We start from the raw sequence: 23,687 nt of genomic DNA on the forward strand, positions 1-23,687 counted from the left end.
TATATGATGTATCTCAGTATATGCACCTATTAATTTTTAAGTCAATATCCTATTAAAAAGTTATTTCTCATTTATTTTAAAATACATGTAATGGAATAATAACTAGAAACCTAGTAATAAGTAGGATATAAATGTCTGTGTTCAACATGTTGACAACTATGGGAATGTAAATTTGGGATCCATTAATACTTCTTAAGGACTGGCCTTTTGTTAAGTGTTGTATATTGAGCAAATAGAAGTTTGAAACTACCAAAACAATTGAGTTAGAGGGACTTCCCCTCATTCTCAGTCAGATTTGATATCTTAAGTTTTGTATATAGGATATCCCTTGTATTCTAACAAATATTGTAGGTCAAATCCTGTTCCCTTGCTCACATTAGAAATATAGCAGTAGTAGGGAATCCTGTTTTATGGGTAAATCTTATTTTCTAAGACTATTAGAGAGAAATATTGTTTGCAGAGTAATGTTGATAAAATGGAGAAACTATCACTACTATACACAACCAAATACAATGAAGATAGTATTTTGATGAAACACTGTTATGCCAAGCAAGCTTGAGATCTTTTTCTGGATTCACAGGTTAACTTTACAGAATGTAACATTTATATTTGTCTAAAAAAATTGATGCGGTCTTGCAAGGGCTACAAAAACATTCCAACTTCCAATTAGCATTCTGATAAATTTCTGATTAAAAAAAGTCAAAATTCAGTTGGGTTAAAACCTGGTTAACCAGTACCGCAAAAAAGTAGTTATATATGGGAAATGTGTATCACTGGAAATACCATTCTATTGTTTCCTATTCTTGGCTTAGAGCTATTTAATATGTTTATCCATGATCTTAAAGAAAATACAAAGTTATTACTAATAATACTATTTTCTAGTAAAATTATTTATAACTCCTGAACCTTCCCCTCCCACTTCCCAGAAAAATGCTAGCTAATAATGAAGAAGATACACAATCAAGGCATAAATCCAAATTTTGTTTGTGGAGATGATCATAAAAAAGATTTGATGAGAATATGTTAACTTGTACAAAACTTACATTTGCAACAAAGTAGAAGGCTAATGGACTTCACTGTAGACCATTGTTCAAATTCTTGATCTGCCAATTTTGAAATGGCATAAAAAATTGTACTTTTAAATAAGGAAGAGGAGAGACTTGAACCTGATGCTTCCACTTGCCAGTCAGTCATCACAGTCACAGTGTTACACATGCTTTCTTTTAACACAGCGTTTTTCAGTAGAACTTTGGATAGATTTTGTTTCTATTCCAAGAGGATGTGAAAATACACAGTATAAATTTGAATTGGAATGATAAGCTCTCTAAGTAGTCCTGTAGTTAAACACAACTCTAGAGTGCAAGCAGAAGACTATCATATAAGAATATGAAAAACACATTTCTTTTTATTCATTATTAGACAGGTCATTATCTGAATAGTGTCACTCTCTAGGGCAAAATAGAGTTGACAAATTGGAAAGGATTCAGAAAAAGAGTAAACAAGTTCTGTTAGGTTTCAAAACTGTAATTTTGTCTAGAGACTGAAGGAACTCAAACTTTACAGTGCATGTAAAGAGGATGAAAAGGTGACTTGATTTACTGCAGAAACTCATGCAGAAGGGAAACATTTTTTGGGGAAGACAGTGCTCTAATCAATAGCAGTGAAGAATCTAGGGGGTAAAAGCTTGACAAAAAAAAAAAAAAAACCCAAGGTACACATTTTAATAGTGGTGGCTACAAATTATTGAAATATAACCTAGGAATGTGACAGATTCTTGATTTAAGTTTTAACATCAGGCATAATGGCTTAAAGGCTTAATGCACTAAATTACTGTTAAGGTATTTTTGGTCTATATTTGATAAAAAAATTAACCAATTATTTTCAATAAAATTGAATATTTTCCTCTATCAGAAACATTTAACTTTACATTTAATACAGAGACCTTAGTGATTCCATTCTAATGAATTTGTCCTATTTTTGTCTAATGCAATTATCCAACACAGAATTCTGCAGAAGGTTCCTAAAGGTGATTATCCACTAATGAACTTCTTATTTCTTTCTCTCTGTTTGCCATGGAGACTCTTTGATTAAACACTCATCTTTAAAGAGTTCCTCTGACAAATGTCTTATTGTTCCCTACCAACGGTCATTACATTCAAACCAGTGAATCCTGAGACAAACAAGTGAAGTGGTGTGTAATTTTGAGAGTATATGCATAAGAATTAATGTTTCTCAACACTAAAGAACTTGACTACTGGTTTTTGGTAGATGGCCAGGTCTTTTCCAGACATGCATATACTAGTTGTTTCATTTTAATATAATTAGTTGGATTGGGGAAATACTGAGTATTTCAATGCAATGACCTAGGAAATGTCATTGTCTGATTTGCAAGAAAAAAGTCCCAAGAATAGCACAAAAGTATACTTTATTCAATATTAATTTGGGTTTGTTTGTTTGTTTGTTTGTTTTTACCTATAGAAAATAAATTGAACAAAGTTCTGAACTTACAGCATGCTTACATGTTAGTGGAGTTAAGATCATAGATGTCTTTAGCACATCTGTGTGTCAATGTCATTGCCATCTGTCTCTTGTAATTCAGAACAAGTAAATTTGGTCAGTAATTTTTTTTTGATCACTCCTTTTACATTGCCTTCACTTTGAATGAAGAGATCAGGAGGAGGTCATGTTTGTGTTTTACCAACGTAATTCTTACGGATTGATGTCTCAATGAGGGAAATTTCATTGGAATCAACGGGGCTTCATATTGCCACAAGCATCCATATATGAGACCTTATTACCTGCTTACAGTTTAAATTTGGTGCATAACACTGAAATTTGTAATTTTTTAAGATACACATTTTTTTGCCAAATTTTATTCATGAAGAAAAGTGTTATTCCTCAAATGACTTTCTTTTTCCTTACTAATCTTCATAGGTTTTGTGCTGGTTTTGGCTGGGATGCAGTTACTTTTCTTCATAGTAGCGAGTATGGGGCTATGTTTTGGATTTGTGCTGAAAACAGTGTTGATTAATTCAGGGATGTTTTTGTTGTTGATGAACAGTGCTTACACAGAGTCAAGGCCTTTTTTGGGTACTGCAAAATCAGTGCACATACCTAACAATTACTTCATTTAATCTCCTGTTTCTCAGAGAACATTCTTCGAATGCACAATTTTTCACCTGCCATTTTCATGTTCTGATATTCATTAAAATACTGTAATTTTTGTTAGATTTACTAGTGTCATGGTTTAACCCCAGCTGGCAACTAAGCACCACACAACCGCTTGCTCACGCCGCCCCCGGTGGGATGGGGGAGAGAATCAGAAGAGTAAAAGTGAGAAAACTCGGGGGTTGAGATAAAGACAATTTAATAGGTAAAGCAAAAGCCACACATGCAAGCAAAGTAAAACAAGGAATTCATTCACTACTTCCCATCGGCAGGTAGGTGTTCAGCCGTCTCCAGGAAAGCAGGGCTCCATCACGCGTAACCGTTACTTGGGAAGACAAAGCGACCTAACTCCAAACGTCCCCCCCTTCCTTCTTCTTCCCCCAGCTTTATAAACTGAGCATGATGTCATATGGTATGGAATATCCCTTTGGTCAGTTAGGGTCAGCTGTCCCAGCCGTGTCCCCTCCCAGCTTCTTGTGCACCCCCAGCCTACTCGCTGGTGGGTGGGGTGAGAGGCAGAAAAGGCCTTGGCTCTGTGTAAGCACTGCTCAGCAATCATGAAAACATCCCTGTATTATCAACACTGTTTTCAGCACAAATCCAAAACATAGCCCCATACTAGCTGCTATGAAGAAAATTAACTCTGTCCCAGCCAAAACCAGCACAACCAGAAATGCAAAAATACCTTAATTAAAAGAAAACTAAATTGGATTTATTGTGTTGTGGTCAGTTATATTGTGCAGAACCCATGACTAGTTTTTAAATAAAGTCTTCTTCCCTGACAAATTAATTTTGATAAGGTTGTTTTCAACAGTGAAACATGATAGCAGCTTTATCATATCACCTATTCCTGAGATAATGTTGCAGCTTGCAGTTTCTCCATAATGCAGCAAGGTAGGAATAATTTACTGAGGGTAATAAATAAGGTTATATTTATATATAATATTGCCATTCTATAAACGTTATAATAATTAGACACTTTCATAATCAAGGAAGTATTCTGACTTTTATATTTTTATATATTTTTATATTTTCCTCTTCCAGGGTAAAATGGGTGTTGTAAGAATCTTAATTCTAAAACTGTTCTTTCTTTTTAGAATTCAGAAATTTCAAAAACAGAATATAGTTTTATTTGTATTCCTAGAGGTTCTATTAAAATATTTTCACTATTGCCTGTACATATAGCTACAAAATAATTGTCACGATAAAACTTCTGTTCATATTTTTAACAAAAGGCTTTGTTTTTCCACTTGTTTGAATTGACATGCATTTTGGCCAGACAAGTGCACAACCCACTGACTGTAGGTACTTTTTTTACATGGACAAAATGCATTTCTGCTTTTTTGATTATTTCTCTGGAGAATATTGAGCTATTTTTCCATATTTTGTCATGACAGGTAAAAGACTAAAGAAGTTGTTATTAAATTCCAAATCTGGGAATTCTGTAATTGCCCTGCAACATATATATATGTAGATATAAATATATATTTATTTCTACCTATCTGTATAGGTGTGTATATATATAGTATATATCTATCTGTATAGATGTATACTTCATTTCTTCTTCTTCAGCAGATTTATTCCAAAGAAATTGAATCGAGATATTTATAAGATCATATTTTTAAAAAGTGATCTATCAGGTGTCAAATTGAATATTAGCATATTCAGCTCACTATTGAAGTATTTTGCTATTTCCTGTGTGCAGAAACCACTGGAGAGGAAAATTTGTTAATTGCAAGTCACTGGTATAATTCTGTGACTACATAGGTACATGGCTATACATATTTCAACTACTTGAGGTAAGTTTTAGGTCAGATAAAACAGAGAGCATCTTCAAATGAAATAAAAGTATACCTAAAAGTCTCATAGAGCCTCCAGTACACTTTCTTGAAGGGGTGTATCTGTTTATATTCAGCTTATAATAGTACGGAATTTTGAAAAAAAAAAACAGAATTAAACTTCACATACCTACCAAGAAATATTCATATAACAATGTAAGCATATATTGTCATATATCATTGTAAGCACAGACAGATAAATTTGGTTGCGGGTAGGTAAATGATTTTATGACAGCGTGGCAAATAGAACCTAGTAATATAAGCAGTAAATAAGCTGACTCTGCCTTTGTGTCTTTGTTGTAAGCTGGGCTTTGTAGGCTGTGGCGAGAACAAAGCAGGAGATAAAGTCAAAGTACTGCACTTGATACCATGCAGTGCATTAACTAGTGGAACTGACAGTATACGCAGAGGAAAATAAAGTACACTAACTTAGGAGGAATAAATGACATCTCACAGGGAATGAGCAGTTTTTTGTCTGAAGCCAGTTCTTACATACAAACAGTTGTCACTGCTTATTCTTGGGAAAAGCCCCAGTATAGCTGTGTGAGACTGGATTAAAAACATGTTGGATTATTTAAAGAAAGTTAAAAAAAAAAACCAACAAAAATATTTTGTAGAATGGTGTATTTGTACATAAGATATGAAGATGACTTGACACTAATGAATGAGCAATTTTTCAGAGGTTGTTCCACAGATCCTTTTTGGGACATTATAAATCAGTGGCTTAGAATGGCCAACACCGTTATGGTTGGTACATTAAAAAATGTAAATGGTCTACAAATGGCAATGATACTCCCCTAAAATTAGAGAATTTAAGATTGGGGGGGAGAAGAAATGATTAAAAAGGTCTACCATTTTATTGAAATAAATAGTATAATATGGATGTTGTGTGTTTTCAAGTACAACACTCTGTACTTTCAAGCAGGGCTCAGAAGCTCTGCAAAATAGTACCCTAAATGACTTCTTTTATGAACAAAGTTACATTACCTTTTGTTGTTTTGAATTTTTGCAATAAAAGAACTTTGTGAGTTCTTTATTTTAGTTATCTTTAAAATGTGTAATTTTTAAGACCAATAGAATCAAATTTTGCCTCTATGAAAAGCATTGAAATTGCTCTCTAATATACCCTACCATACTTGTCTTTTCTCATTATATTAGTGTTATTCTCAGGATATGTCGTGGTTTAACCCCAGCCAGCAACTAAACACCACAGAATCGCTTGCTCACCCCCCACCTCTGGTAGGATGGGGGAGAGAATTGGGAGGGCACAAGCAGGTAAACTCATGGGTTGAGATAAAAACAGTTTAATAATTGAAATAAAACAAAGTAGAACAAGAATAATAACGATGATTAAAAAAATTGCTAATTTTTAGAAAGCAATCTCAGTATGGAAACCTTTTTAACAAAAAAATGTAATTTTATTACTTTTTTTTAAATCAGGATTTAAATGTTTAAAGGGTGATTAAGAGATCAGGATATAGTTTACAGCTTATGAAACAATACAAAATATCTTAAAATATTTTCCTTACTTGTCCTTTCATTAGAAATGTATATATCCAGGTCAGAATATTAATCAGAAGATCAGAATCACACTTTCATTTGGTGTACATAGTTTGGCTTTGCACATTGTCATGGGATTTCAGGAATTCTTATCAGAAGTGAGGAAAGCTGTCTTAAGATCCATTAGAAACTTACATTAGCAGTGGGCAAACCCTCAGCTGGTGTGATATAGTCCAGAATAAAAAGGTATTTGGATCAAAGTAATTAGCATTCATCAGTGCAGTAACCATCTTAATTTGGAAAACAGGTCTCTCAAATTACATCTCCAAACAGTATATAGAGGACTGGGGAAAGCAGCAGAACTCAACAGTTCCTAAATAAATGAAATTATGTTTAGAAGAAGAAAGAAAGTATATGTAATTATTCCAGAAAGGGAATATTTGCAGACAGTTGTAGTTCACACAAATGTAAGGAGAAGACAGACATAACAATGCATTATCTTGCTACTTTTCATGGAAAAAGTACCAATAAGATCAAATTTAATAACAAAAGATTGTTATAACCATACAGTCAATGAAGAGGAAAAGAGAAAGACCAGATTTTAAATTCAAGAAATCTAACCCAGTACTGAATAAAATAAAACTTCTTGAATACCAAAATGTTTGAGCCCACAGTTGTGTTCAAGGCTGGGAATTAGGACTTCTTACAACAAGTGGGTGGAAGTTAGTGGGGGTGGTTAATGAAAAGCTTGAAACACTCTTTTTATCATCTGTTTTCTTAAGAATTTTCTTAAGCAAGGACAAAGGACATTGAAATAAATGATGCATTGACTGTATTCACATATACTATTGAAATTATGTTGCAAAATTGTCACTGAAGACAACATAACAGCGAGAATTATACCTGCAATTGAAAGGAGAGAAGATTACTCTGAAGGATCAAGATTAGTGAATGGGAAGGAGGAACTTGGAACAGTAAAATACTAGTTTAGGCTGATAATTGACAACAATTTGAATAGTTTGTTTTGGTTATATGCAAAGTGCAGTCATCAAAGCACAATACTAGAGGTGTTAATTCCAGCAAAGCCCCAATCTTTCACATGTGATTTAAAACTAATTTCTAATCAAGTTTATTTATTAGAAACCCCTAAAGACTATTTTAAGAGGAAAGGTGTTAAATATATAACTCTAGCTCAATTCCAGTTTGGGCTAGTAAATTCTGCTTGTGCTAGGTAATTGTTTCCCTATAACATCTTACATTCTTCTTAGGTTCATTTTCTATGTGGCATTCCTGGATAAATCCTTTCTAGAAATCAATTAGCATAAATAAAATTTGTAAAATAATTTTAGATACTTTGAAAGTAATTACTGGTAAATCCCAGGTTCATTAACTCAATTTACTAAGATGCTTAATCCAAAAAGCTTTTGCTGCCATGGGCTTTTAAATAGACTAGTATATTTTCTCAGATTATTGAAATTACGGCTTGATAAAACTTTCTGCATCTCTCAATTTCTGCCTAAAATTAGAATTTACTTGGGAATAAACAGAAATTGTGAAAATATTATTCAGTATTTAAGTAACACTTTGCAAACCTGATTTATAACTCAGTTGGAAAGCAGAAGTTATAACAAATTATTTTCCTGAGAAGTGTTTAAAGCCCTTCAAATATTACTCCAAGAGAACAACTGATTACCGGTAGTGTTTTTTAAAGGCAAAAAATTTCACAGCTAAAATTCTAGTACAACATTTTAGCATTGTTCAAGACTGCATCTTTATTAACCTAAAGAATGATTATTGATTTGCCTATGGAACATGAATGTTGCTTTTCAGCATTAATTAATCTTCTTGTTCTCATTATTGGCAGGAGCGTTGCTGGTTTATTTAAATATTAAGACAGCATTGTCTCTGTCTTGCGAGATGGATTTCAGATCTGTAGCCTGTTTTTAGAGATAATATTTAAAATTGTCCACTGATGAAGGTGTCTGAAGATGGTTCAGTTGTGTTACAAAAATAAATACAGAATTTCACAAAATTTACACATCTTTTTATTCAGCTCTGCAAATTCAGAGGTTAAAAATAATCTGCTGTAAATTGTGTTGACACTGGAAGGGCATTTAAGTGTAATAGAAGCCGTAGCAGAGTTTAGCTACATGTATATGAAAGATTCCATTGTATTTAAGGTGGCCAAGAAAAGCCCAACAGCACAGACTTAATCTCTTACGGAACTGCCTGTAATGAACATATAGGTAAGAGGTCTGCTTTGTTAACTCAATTATCTTGTGTGATGGCCTTCCGAGTTTTGTTCAGGATGAAACCTTTGATAGTAGATTTGTACAAATTTAGCACATGAAATTTCTTTTACATTTCAGTCAATCAGTGGAGCTGACCTTATTTCACCAGAACAGAACAGTTTATGGGCAAAGGTTCTCTTTGCTGCTCTACATCATAAAGTTGATTCTGGATTCTCCTAAGACTGTCTGTGAGGGGGTAAAAAACTTTAACTGTGAGAATTTAGGATCACTAGTTGCTTCATCAGTTTAATCTTCCTAATCCCAGTACTCTTAACACTGGCTGGTATTTTACACTTCAGAGAAAGAAACTTCCTGCTGTGCAGTTACGCATTAATTCTTTCCATGTCACAGTTCCATCTTGTCTTTCATTTTGGATGTTTGATATTATGTCCCAACATTATGTACTTTGTATATTTTCTATAACTTTTTTCCCATATCATTGTAAGTATGTAACTTTTAAATTTTAGTATATATGTCTTAGAACTTTTAAAAACTCTTTAAAGTATAATGAAAAAAAATGTTTTTGTTTTTGAGGCCTGCTAGTTCCCAGTTTTCTCTTCTTGAGTAAAATATGAGGAAAAAAGAAACCTTGTTCAATATCAATACTTCATACAAAGTAATCAAGTTGAAAAGAAAATAACTTTAAACTAGGAGCCATGGGAAACAGACATTTTGACCCACATTTAAGTCAGGTAGCAGTGGACAGGGGTCAAAAGCAAAGGGTGCAGAGTGATGGGAATATGGGAGACTTCAGAAATGATAAAGCAGGGTGAAGGGACATCTGGACATCTGCCTTGAGTCAGCCTGGGACACAAGCAGGAGGAACTGCAGCTCCACTTGTGGTCACAGAACAGTGATGCTGTTGGAGTAACTGAGACATAGTGGGACAGCTCACTTGGCTGGAATGTGGTAAAGGATGGACACAAACTCCTCAGGAGAGACAGGCAGAGAAGATGATGTGGTGGTCTCTGTGTGAAGGAGCAGCTTGGATGTATGGATCTGCTGTTGGGGATGCAGAATGGGCTGGTTGAGAGCTTGTGGATCAGGATCACAGAACAATAGAACAATCAGAGAACTCACGTTGGGAGTCCGTTACACACTACTGGATAAGAGTGAGGAAATGTGTGAAGTGTTCTTTAAACAGCTCAAGGAACTCTCTAATTCACAGACTGTAGTTCCCATGGGACTTTATCTTTCCTGATATATGTTGAAAAGGCAATATGGCAGGACACAACTAGTAAAGATTTCAGAAGATCTTAAAGAATCCATACCCATGTTTCACAGCAAGATTTATTCCCAGTAGGTATTTGTCCAGATAGTCCTTTAAAAACCTTCCCATTTTCCAAAGGCAGTGGTTTCCCATATTTTATTTTTAATATTATTAGAAAGGGGTTTTATCTTTTATTCCACACAAATTTTTCTTGCTAAAATTTAAGCATACTATCTTTTTTCCTGTATATAGCTTTGTACCTGTGCACATTAGAAACCAATTATTTTCTTCTTCTTTGCAACTTCCTTTTACTTGTTTAGTTTTTGTCTTCTCTTCTTTAACTACAATAATCCTAATGCACTCCTACTTCACAAGTCATGCTTTTGAGACCACTAGTAATTTTTGTTCATTTCCTCTAGATTCCTCGTTTTAATTTGTCCATCCTTTCTTTTGAAGTGTTGGGCCCCAATTGGCAAAGAGTGGATAAGAATTTTTGTGATTCATTGATCACAGCTTATAGTTACAGCATGTTCTATTTGCCTCTCTGAGGTGCTGGTGTGTCCAGTTATTCACCTAGTTAGTCTATGAGGGTTATTTTAATTATTGTTCCACTTAAAAAAATAATGTTCTGGGTTTTAAATAACATTTTTAACAAAGAATGTTGTCTTGATTAGTTTTGGGTTTGGTTTTGGTTTTTTTGTCAGAATGGATTAATTGTTGAATTCCAGGTAGATGGGCAAGGCTTTTGTCTTTCTGTATTGCCCATGGAATGAAGCACTTGTAGTAAGGCACAAATAAAAGGTCTCCAGGAGCTCTAGACAATCTGGCCAAAGTCCCAGAATAATACTGTGTTTATTTACTGCAATCTATAAATCCCCAAGCTGGCCAAAAATACAGTGCCAGATTCCAATTTTCTAACTATATGAAGTAAAAAACAAAGTACACACATTTATGGGAATAATGTTGTGGTTTAACTCTTCATTTACTCCTATTTCATTTCATAGAAATACTGAAAAAGAAATATTTGGAGTCAGTCCTCCTGCAGCTTTTGGCATCAAGTAAAAATGCTGAGGCACTGCTTATTTCATGTCAAACTGAAAGTATAATGAAAATTACTTTCTATATATTTGTTCATCTGAACAAGATTAGAAAAAGCAGGGATTTATGAATAACAATAATGATCATAACTTCATAAACAAACCATTTTGGGAATTTTCCTCTCATTGGGGATGAAAGTTCAAAAGGCTTCTGTCATCTATCCAAGTCATGTGGACATCATCCATACACTGAGGATTTTATAAAGTGTTCAGTTTCTGTCATTATTAGGAACACCAAAGACTGAGGTCAAATTTTATAATCATTAACAGACACTAGTACCCCAAGAACCTGGGAAAATCAAATTAAGATGTCTGATACTCACTGAGCTAAGGTTTATCACTCATAAATGGTATAGCAAACGGATTAAGAGTACTGCTTCACTGAAGGGAGAAAGCAAAAGAATGAACAGCAGAATAATCAATAACCGGCTGCTCTGGATGCTCAAAGGACAATAACGACAGTTCTCTTTTCTCATCTCCTGATGATGCAACTGCTAGCATAGTCAGTTCTTTTCATGTAACATGCCATTATGCGTCACTTATAGTACAGAATTAATAATTCCAGGGTGCTGTCATCTTTCTTGTTTAATTGCATAGCCTTATTTAAGATGCAGCTAAGTCAGCAAAGTGACTTGTCAACTGTTTGCTCTTTTTAGCTGTTCCAAACAGCCATGCTTGCTCTAGTTATTCTGGTATTTCTAGATGCATGGTTACTCCATTAACCACTTTTGCTGGTCACTGCAGCTCTTCAAGTAAGCTTGAATTGTGTAAGAAAAACAAGTATATATAACAGCTATAAGTGGATACTTAGAAAAATCCCTACTATTTAAAAATAAAATACCTCTTAAAAGGGACTCTGATCCCTCACCTTGCAAATTTATGACTTGCTTTCTGAGTCTGTAAACTCTTGCCTTAAATTAAGATCAGCCACTGCATGCCTCACACTCAGGCATAGTTTGATGGCTCTTTTGGGTACTATTTTTCATGTTATTACCAGTATAACATTTTCTTTATTACAATCTTGTTTGTCTGGGTTTTTTTTAATAGAAAGATACTCAACCAGAATTAAAACCCAAAATATAAATTCAACAGATGGTAAACCTGTTCATGGTCCCTTTCACTTATCTTTCCTTTTGTCAACCATATATCAATAGAGCAAGATCCTCCCCTTTTGATCCTGTTTCATCTGGAGCTGCCTGGAAGAGTGGCTGAATATTTCAGTCACATATAGTTGACATAATTTTTTTTTTTTTTTACAGTAAGCTGTGTTTCATTTCACTTGCAAATGGCCTTATGATCATCAGATGAAATATATTATGTTACATATTTTTTGTGAAATATGTGGAACACTACCTCATTACTATCATTCTGTTCTTTTTACTTCTGTAGGTGTCAATTAAAAGGCATTTCCTTCTCTGTGCTAAGGATAATTCTCCTAAATTAAAACCAAAAAAGTCCCCTCCCAAATTCCCTTACTGATGCAGCTGTTTGCATGCAATATTTCACTTTGTTTATTAGCAAAAAAAGAAAAAAACCCAACCACACCAGTGATTTTTACAATATTTTTCTTTATTTCAGTCCCAATAGTGATACGTTTTTCTATTAATCCAAAAAGCCTTGATAAACCAGGTGTTCCTTTTCACATACATGTAATCATTTCCCACTGTTATTTAAATAATTGTAGTTATCAAAGAAGCCAGAGTGCAATTCATGCTTCTTGGGTTGAATTTCAGATATTTCAGGATGACAATTTAACTCATTCGTTTTATGTAAGAGCACAGAAACTGCAGCTAAGATTGAGCTTTTCTAGGCTTTGGAAAGTTTAGGACAGTTTTCGATGGCCTTTCTGTGCTGAGCCAATCCATTCAAAAATTCATAGAAGTACAGGTGCTTAAGACCTTTGTAAGCAAGTTATTTCTATTCTTCAGTATGAATTTTCCTCTATGACCCTAGTCACTTGTATTTGAAAATGAAACTGCTGTATTACAGTTAAGCAATGTAGTGTGTAAGTGTATGAGTTTAGATTCCTGCAAGGTTTAACTAAGTAGTTTTCCTCTTTTATAAGAGTATAAGAATTTTGGAAAGGGAAGACTTTATCTAGGAAGCCCACTACCTGAGTTCCCTTTTAGTATAGATCTGAATTAATTCTGTATGTTGGATCCATAGTCTCTTTTTTCCATCCTACCTTTTACAGAACTAAAATGACTCTGGAAAAGCACAGGTAAATCCAGGATGATATGCATCTGCACATAATCTGTCTTTCAGAACTGTAGTTTTCAGGCTTTTGTTCTACCAAATTTTCTGCCTCTCATAACTCTGGAGGTATCCACAAGAAATGCAAAAACATTGCTTTAAGTATCATAAGCTAATGTTGCTTTACAAACCATATTTCTTCAACAGTACAAGCTAATTCTTAGATTCCAGATATGATCTCTGATTTTGGTCAGTGAGTGAAATTATTTTACAGTTTTTCCAAGCTCTGTTTACTGGAAAAACTACAGGTTAATCTGGTTTTGCAGTATCTTCTTCAGTCTGTGATAACACAGTGGTGTTTACATGGCTTGTTTCTCCATTATGAATACTACCTTCTGGTCACCACCTAGAGTCTTAGATATATTGCTTGGCCGAAGGTTCATACGTGCATAGAAGAGCCAGACAAAAAGGGTCATGTATCCTGAAGTGCTAAGCATGACACTGCATGTTAATTCTGTTTGTTTTGTCCTATTGCATATAGACTTACAACCATCCTAATTTCAGTTATCTTTGGATTAAATTTGTTTGTGTCTCATGTCTACCATGCTATTTGCAAGACTACCTGCCATTTTGAACAAGGATGCTATAATGAACTTGCTGTTAGCCAAATAATTTTGTCTCAGACATAAATTCCAACACTGCATATTATCTGCTTTGTGCCAGCACTATGGAGATGGTTTACAGACATTAATGATTCTGTAGCCCTCTAGTTCCAGAATAAATTAATGTATAATTTGCATGTTGTCAGCTCAGGAGTTGGCAGGCTTGGTAGACTCTGCTGCACTTCAGCTGTTTTCTGGCTAGGCTAGCACATAGAAAGTCCAATTGAGAGATTTTCTAAATGTGCACAAATAATTATACTAAAAGCTCCCTTTTCTGTCATCCCCAGTATTTCATTCTTCCAATCTTTCTAAAGATCAGTCTTCCTTCTTAATCATTGTACCATCATTTGCATAACAGTCTGAAAGATCTAGAATCCACATCAAGGAGTTTCTAGTAAAGAGCTTTGCCATCAATATTTAGATACATTATGAACAACAGCTTGAAACTTATCAGCAACTCCTGGAATGTTAACAGAACAAGTTTATTTCTGGACAGTGTTCAGATACCTCTGTTAGATAAGAGCTTTCAGTTACTGGATAAATATTACAGACATTTATAGAAAAATATGTAAAAAGTGAAGGTATAAATATAAGCATTAAAAATTAACAAACAAACTCCTTAAGTTAATGATGCCTGTCATATAACTTGTAAATTGGGGAAAGAAAATGGAATTCTGGAACAAAAATACATTTTTCTTTTGAGTTGTATCCCCCCCATCATCTATTTATTTAGGGACTTCTGAAGACAAACTGTTCATGTCTAAGTATAACATGTCTCATAGCTACCTCCAAAGATTTCATGTTGTTAAACTACCATTTCAGCTTCATATGAAAATCTAAAGGAAACCAAAACAGCAAATGCAGATAAATGAACTGATTAACTTACAGATGTTTCTAGCATGTAGGTAAACAGTTAACATAATTTTCTCATAACAGCCCCACAGAGGCTGCAAATCTTGGTGCAACTTATTTTGTAACACTATAGATTAAAAATTCAGAAAACAATCAACAGTATTTAATGTGAACAAATATTTGACAAGCAAAGTAGAACTGTGCAAACTGAAGCCTTTTGTAGAATCTGGAAATGAGGAGCGCATAAAGACTGTTTTGCAGAGCTGACTACTGAGGATGAGTATGAAAGTCCATCAAAGAATAAGACTGAAGAACAGGCTGCCCCAAAGAAAGCAAGGAACTCAGGACAGTCCTGTCTTAAGGCATAGACATCAGGGAACTATTTGAAAGTGCCTGAAGAGCTGGTATGTGCTGTGTTTCAGGACTCAACTCCATTGACAGCAATTCTAGGTTCACTGTGTATGATAGACTGTTTTTCATACATGAAGCAAGTCTAACATTTTGTACATGCATATGTGTATATGCAGATTATTTCTTCTACTAAATATGCAGATAAATGCATAAAAATGAGAGTATTCCCACTGAGCTTCTATACAAAAATAAATGCTGAGTTGTTTATGTAGATTGTTTTGACACCAAATGTGTTATATGGTTGGGTTCAATTCAGCTCGAGTAGATTTAGAAGGCTTTTTACAGGATCATTTGGAATATTGTGTACTATGTTGCTTCTTAAAATTTGGATTGCTTTCTATCTATATTATTTATTATTTATATATTTTTATATATATCTCTCTATATATCTAAACCTTGGGCAACTGTAGAATTGGTGTAAGTCAACCTAAAACATTACTTTGTCCTTATGTGTAGGGTAGTTGCATGTTATATTGTTTTCCTTTTCTTTATGAAATGTATCCTGTGTACTTCTCTGGCAATATAAGTGCGGTATTAAGTGAAGAGTTGTACTTAAAAACATAAAACAGGTTGTTGCTAGACAATTAGAAGTCTTACATTATTTGATCACTAGTTCCCTGGAGGATTCTATCCAGCACACTGGCAGGGTTTTCATGGAAACAACCACCCTATTAAAGCCTCCAAGATGTCCTGTCTTTCTCCAGTTTCTCTCCCCACCCCCTCTTTTTTGGCTAGTTTGTATTGTGCATAAGCATTTAATTTCAAATGGTGCAATAAATGGAGAAAGTTCATCCCCTAATTAAATGGAATATATTGCTTTCCATAATAAGCTCTGAAATTCTGTGGACCAAATCTTCTGTCCTTGTGCTGCTGTCTTAATTTTAGGCAGTTTTACATTAGGGGGAATATGGCTATTTGTTTACAAGTTAGCCACAGTATTTGTGAGCTAAGAAGATTTAAGCTACATATGGGGGGCACATTCTCAAATAATGTGAACAATTAAGCAGCAAATAGATTGCTTAGGAAGGCTGTAGAATCTCCAATATTTGATTTTTTTTTTCTTCAAAAATATGCGAGATTAGTGGGTTTTTTAATAATTTGCAATCCCTTCAAATTTCCTAATGGAGGCATCTACCTCTTTTTAGGACACAGATGTACTTTTCTCAGTTAATGTCTTAAGAAGTAGACTCACCGTTCCATGAACCAAAGTTCAAAACCCACTCATGATTCATTTCTCCTTATTATTCGTTAAAACATAGTTGTCATCATCTTTGTCCTGAAGGGTTTGTTTGTTTGTCTGTTTTTAGTAAGCCAATGCCTTTTCAAAAAGTTCAGATTCCTGTTTCCCAGATATAAGTTCATTCTGGACAGCTGATCTAAATATTTATTAAAATTTTCAGTATTGTTTCAGCCCTGTTCAGTACATTTCCAAGCTTACATTTAGAACTGTATTTGTAAATGCTGAGCCAGGTTAGGAATTAAGATCATAATGAGATACAAAGTTTAGACCTCTTTCAAGAAAAGATTTTTTAAAATTTGCCAGTTTGTGGCAAATTAACTTCCCACTGAGTAGATGTGAAAGTAGTTATTTCAAAGTCCTTATTATCACAATGCTCACTAGCCTTGGCACATCCAGAATTTGTAAATAAATTCTTGCAAATTGAGAGAATGGAGCCAAATTTATAAAAGACATAAAGATAAGTAAAAGGTTTATAAGTATCAAAATGTGCAAAAATGTACTGTGTGCATTATTTCTTGATGGCATAGTATTACTCCTCTTAAAGACAGTGCAAATGCAAAGAGAAAGAAACTGCTGGAAAAATCTATCTCAAAGTATCAGACTATGAATAAGGAGAAGCATGAGAGAAGACAAGAGATAGTAGGCAAGAAGATTCTGAGAAATGGAACAGACAATTTTGACACTGTTAATGGAAAAAAATCCCACAACTCAAAGATGGGACAGAAGATGATAAAATAACATGTAAAAAAATACAGGATTATAGAGTATTGATAAAAGGACCAAAAGAGAAGGTCAAAGCTGAGGCACTGATGAGGGAACGGAGAAGGTGTACAAAAGGATATAAATATATACAACTGGAAACGATCTTAAATTTTTGCAGAGCAACAGCTACTTGTATGTTTCCTTGCACGTATATGAATCTGTTTTCAAAAAAACCCAAACTTTTGAATATAAACTCTATAAGTCTACATCTTCTTTTCTCTTTTTTCCCTGTCTAACAATATATGATACTGAGAGGCTGCTGTTTTTCATTTGCTATAACCATTGTAGTGCATTCTGCCAAAAATGGTACATTCCTCTTTGCCAAATTCAGTTAAAGATTTTCAGTGTGGCAAGAAAAAAAACATGAAAAACTAACAGACTGAATGGCAAGCAATCTAATTGCATCAGAGAAGCTTGTAAGGATTTGTTGATTACAGCATAGTATGTTCATAAAAACAAAGTAAAAAAATCCAGCAAGATAAATTTCATAAATCTGCTGCATTTTTAATGAACAAATATTACATATTTGCTAGAAAATTCTAATAATAGTCTTATACATTTTTCATCTGTGTCTTTCAAATAATATTCATAAAACAAAAGTACTGAGTATAATATTTATACATAATATTTTGTATATATGTATATAATATTTATTTATAAAATAAATATATATTTATATAAAAGCTATAATGGAGTGACTTTCTATATGTATCCCTGATCTTGTGTTATTATTTCTGAAGTAATTTAGTTCACTCATATTTCTGAAGTGGTATGCCACAGGCTGAGAACTGCACTTTTGATTTTTCACAGGTTCTAATATTTTAAAAGCATAACTTTTTAATCTTAATTTTCAGTCATTTCTGCAGAAATATATGAAATTCTTGAATCAGAGAATGGGGTAGGAAGAAAGTAGAACATGGTTCCAAAATAGTAGACATCCTCATTTAGCTGAGGTTATTGTAGACTGAAAGAAACATAACCACTTATAGAAACAACTTAGGTTTAGAATATGAGAAAAAAAGTAATTATTAAATAGAGTTGTAAGTATCAAGAATTTTTCAACATTTAAACTATAAAGTAAGAAAATTACTTAGTTCTATTCAGCCACAGCTCTAGTCCTTCAAAAACAAGCAAACAAAAAACCAAGGTAAAAATCCTTATTTTCTGTGGTGGTGGTAGCACAAAAAAGTAATAAAAATATTGAGCAGTAGAACTTAAAAATCTTGGCTCTGGTTTTTTCCCTTCTGTGGATCTTCAGTGCCTAATAGTATGATTGGATTCACACTCCAGTATTTTCTGCAATGGGAGCAGTAATTTATCTGTATCCAGCTGCCTATTTTCATGAAAATCTTAACAATCTTTTTCAAAATGTGACTTTACTGAAAAATTTGATTAAAGTTAGGCTATAGATTCAAAAGCTGCTGGAGTGGGAAGAAGCCAAGCCAAAGTTCTTACTGTTTGTATAATCAGTTCAGCACCGAGTTTCAACAATGCAGCCCTGGGCTTCTCTTGCTATACAAGTAATCATACGTGCGATGTTTTCCTAAGTATAATGTTTAATTTATATTACAATAATTTATGCTGTTGTTGAATTATTTAACTTTCAGGTAGTCTGCGTTGTAATGTAAGGAATGTGTTTTTCTTTGATTCTAACTGTTACACTGACATCATGATGAAAATAGCATATTATGCATTTTATTACTGTATTATTACATTGTGTGCATTGAGAATTGTCACTTAATGCAAATACTCTGGCAGCCAATGAATTGTATGACTTTTCTCAGCCATTTTTTTTTTCTTGTTGATTTTCTTTGCTATTCCTGCACTGAAAATGACCAGACATGTAACTGGAATTTGCATTGTGTCAACATTGATATTAAAACCCAATTCATTTCACCATTAATCTTTCAGAATTCTTTTAATATGAAATTTAGCATGCTGACCTAGTTTTTTTTTCCTCACATACCTCTAAATTCCTTTACTGAGTAAAAATCTTGCTTTAGTAAATTCTGTGTAATGCCATTGATCCAGATGGAATTGCAAAATCTATCCATCAATACACATACCATCCCATCATCTTCATAAGCAGTATGATCTAGCAAGTATTGGATGAGAAGTGTTGCAACTGAATATATAAATATGTCCACATGTATATGTCAGGGAGTTAGAGTCTGTTGTCATACAGTATTTAGAAAACTGCCAAATCAAACCAGTTTTAAACTTTAAAACTGTATTTTACTAAATCCAGATGTTAACAGCACACTTTGTGGAAACAATGAGTTCTTACGTATTATTAATTAGCATCATTATTTACACAAAACTGTTAGATTTGAAAACATGTCCTTGCCAGTCATTCTCATGTAATGGCCAGGGCATTAGTTTGCAGTTCCTTGTGCTTATCTTATCTTGGAACTTTTTTTGCTTGGATGCCTCCCATGTGCAGCTACAAACATCTTTGCCCCTTTGGTGATCACATTGCTCACATACTTCTCAAAAATGCTTGTGTATTGTGTCTCTCTATGGCATCACAACATCACAAAAATGCTTATGTACTACTGGTTATGCTGTTACATTGGTTACACTGTTTCGGTGCACTTATATTGGTCTTCAAGGTAAGTGAATATTAATTATATCCCAATTAATGCACTTTTAATTTATACATATCATAGACCTCTGCTCTAGCTACAGGAGTCGGAGGGGAAAAAAAAGAAAAAAAGGAATTCTAGCTCTCTCACTGACTACCTGTCTGGTGTGAAGCTGGTGATACTGAGTTAAGAAGTCTGTATTAATTCCCTTTTGATGTTTGTTTCACCCAGACACTTAAATAGCATGAGTCCATTGTATTCTGATATTCCATTTTCAACATGCTACAAATAAATAGTGACGGATTATCACATATGATAGCAAGATACTGTAAATCCTGATTTTAATTACCTTTATCAGGAGAGCATTTTGGCAGCAACAATATGTATTCAGCTTTTTTAAAACCTTGAAAAGGTTTTAAACTTAGTAAGAAAGAGGATACTTCACAAGCATTTATAAAATGGAATAGTTTAGTGTCTTATTTTGAAAAGTTGTATCCTTTCAACAGGAGGATTACTTTATGTCTGCAATTCAAACTAAAACCAACGTGACCTGGAGGTACGAAACTTCTTACCTGGTACAGTGTGTTCAGCTAGCATAGAGTTAATTTTCCTCATAGCAGCCCCTATGGCATCTGGTTTAGATCTGTGACCAAATCAGCGTGGATAACACATCATTGTCTTAGCTATTGCTGAACAGTGCTTACACAGCATCAAGACCTCCTTCTCTGTTTCTCAATGCCCCTACCTCCCCCAGCAATTAGGCTGGGGATGGACAAGAGGCTGGGAGAAGACACAGCTGGGACAGCTGACCCCAGCTGACCAAAGAGCTATTCCACGCCGTACAATGTCATGCTGAGTTATAAAACTGCGGGGAGAGGGCAAAGTTTTTTCAAAGTAGCCATTGCTCAAGGACTGGCTTGGCACTGGATGGTGAGTTGCATCACTTGTTTTTTGTTTGTTTGTTGGGTTTTTTTCCTTCCCTTTCCTCCTGCCACCTTCACTTATTAAATTGTCTTTTGACCCACAAGCTTTCTCACTTCTGCCCTTCCAATCCTCTCCCCTATCCTGCTGGGGGCGAGTGAGTGAGCAACTGGGTAAGGGCTGACCTGCCTGCTGGGGTCAACCCACCACATCTGGTTAGGTCAGTGAAAGTTTGGAATCTGATGTTTTTATTGAAGTAATCTGTACAGCTCATTTTTACTTAATAGGTGCAAAATGAAGCCTGAGATGTATACGGCCATCAATGCCAGAAGAACATGTCTCAGCAGCATGTGTAGCACATATCCTGTTCAAGGACGAATAGGGGAATAAAGCATGAATATGGCAATAAAGAGAAGCTTTTTCAGAATTCAGAATTCCTTTCTGTGTTCTCTCAGGAAGGTGGTTTACTATAAGGTCTGTCCTCAGGGACTTCAGAGATTTAATTCTGAGACTGATACCTCTCTAGATACTTGCTCTTCAACTCAGCTCTATTTCAGTCTGTGAAGTGCCTGTAACAACTGTAGTCACAGAGTTACATACAGAGTGCTGTGACCCTTAATATCAATAAAAGTATTGCAACATCCTCATTTGAAAACAGCATTGGAAAGGTGCATGTTACTTTTTATTTATGATTACTATTTTTTATTTATGATTTCCCACAGCATTCTCCTAGAGAAGCTGGCAGCTCATGGCTTAGACAGGTGCACTCTTCGCTGGGTAAAAAACTGGCTGGACGGCCGAGCTCAGAGAGTTGTGGTGAACGGAGTTAAATCCAGTTGGTGGCCGGTCACGAGCGGTGTTCCCCAGGGCTCAGTACTGGGGCTGGTCCTGTTCAGTATCTTTATCAATGATCTGGACGAGGGGATCGAGTGCTCCCTCAGTAAGTTTGCAGATGACACCAAGTTGGAGGGGAGTGTTGATCTGCTCGAGGGTAGGAAGGCTCTGCAGAGGGACCTGGACAGGCTGGATCGATGGGCTGAGGCCAACTGTATGAGGTTCAACAAGGCCAAGTGCCAGGTCCTGCACTTGGGGCACAACAACTCCATGCAACGCTACAGGCTTGGGGAAGAGCGGCTGGAAAGCTGCCTGGAGGAAGAGGACCTGGGGGTGCTGAACATGAGCCGGCAGTGTGCCCAGGTGGCCAAGAAGGCCAACGGCATCCTGGCCTGTATCAGAACTAGTGTGGCCAGCAGGAGTAAGGAGGTGATCGTGCCCCTGTACTTGGGGACACTAGTGAGGCCGCACCTTGAATCCTGTGTTCAGTTTTGGGCCCCTCACTACAAGAAGGACATGGACGTTGCTGGAGCATGTCCAGAGGAGGGCAACGAAGCTGGTGAAGGGCCTGGAGCACAAGTCTTACGAGGAGCAGCTGAGGGAACTGGGACTGTTTAGTCTGGAGAAGAGGAGGCTGAGGGGAGACCTCATCGCGCTCTACAGCTACCTGAAAGGAGGTTGTAGCGAGGTGGGTGTTGTCTCTTCTCCCAAGTAACTAGTGATAGGACGAGAGGAAATGGCCTCAAGTTGCACCAAGGGAGGTTTAGACTGGACATTAGGAGAAATTTCTTTACTGTAAGAGTGGTCAGGCCTTGGAACAGGCTGCTCAGGGAAGTGGTTGAGTCACCATCCCTGGAAGTATTTAAAAGATGTGTAGATGAGGCGCTTAGGGACATGGTGTAGTGGGCATGGTGGTGTTGGGTTGATGGTTGGACTTGATGATCTTAGAGGTGTTTTCCAACCTTTATGATTCTATGATTCTAATCTATGATTCTATGATTAGCTCAGTTCTGCTATCATTGTTTTTTTCACAAGGCCATTAGTCCATGTTTTGGCATATATTTAAGTCCTGGTAATTGAAATTCTGTAATTTTTAGTAACTGATAACAAGCTACTGAAAATAAAAGATAAACACTTGGACCACGATCCAATCACTTTCTAAGTTTGAAGTAAAGTAGTAAAATGGACATCAAGCTGGGATTTTAGGTTGACTATTACACATGCACTTTAATTTTCTAGGAAAAATTCTATAATGATTTTGGGCACATATCAGTAATGCTTTGGATTCCTATCATAAACCAGAATGGCTCTGAAGATGCTATTACTACCTGTTGAGTAAATGATGTGTGAAATAAGAAGGATGTCTATTGTAGGCCTTAATGGCTCTAAAGCAATGGCTCTTAAAAAGAACCATTATGTATAACTTTTTTGATTATGATGGAGGGACAAGATGCACAGATATAAAGAACGTGTGTGCATGTGTGTGTCTTCACTGTGCAATTTGGGGGGAAAGGAATACCAAAAATGTAACTTGCCAGAGCTCAATCTTCTAAGCAGAACAACAGAGGGATAGATGTGTCAGGGTAAAGCTTTTGTCTTACTCACCCTGACATACACAGTGATCACCACTCCAGAGGGGATGTCAGTTAAGCCCAGGGAAGGCAATACTTGCTCCAGCCAGTCTCAGTGCTGGTGTTCACGAGCAGTGGCTTGGCTTCAACACAGAATGGTTCCACTGCGGGCACTTTGCTTCTATGTGATTTCATGCAGCTGTGTTCAAATGTCTCCATCAGATCTCTACAGACAATGGTCTTTGTAGTGAATCAGATCAGTCCACAATGACCCACACTATACACCTTTCCACCAGTTTCCAGTATCGTTCTCCTGACAGCTATTGATCTGTGGCCAGTGCCAAGGCTTGTTACACTCGTCACAGTCTGCACTGGACTCAGCTCTTGACCTAGGAGAGAGCACAATATTCCCATGTCACAGAATGACAGAAACAGACAGTGGTTGAGGCTGGAAGCCACCTCGATATAATCTAGTCCAAGTCCCCTGCTCAAAGCGAGGCCACCTGGAGTGGGGTGCTCAGGACCATGTCCAGTTGGGTTTTGAGTATCTGT

General features: G+C 35.6%; 1 protein-coding gene across 3 annotated transcripts in view; it reads left to right on the forward strand.

The window, feature by feature from the left end:
* CSMD3 (CUB and Sushi multiple domains 3) overlaps window positions 1–23,687 on the forward strand; it is a 796,263-nt gene that overhangs the window by 172,393 nt on the left and 600,183 nt on the right. The window lies entirely within an intron of this gene.

This window comes from Calonectris borealis, chromosome 2 (genome assembly GCF_964195595.1).
Source record: "Calonectris borealis chromosome 2, bCalBor7.hap1.2, whole genome shotgun sequence".
In the NCBI taxonomy this organism is placed as follows: Eukaryota; Metazoa; Chordata; class Aves; order Procellariiformes; family Procellariidae; genus Calonectris; species Calonectris borealis.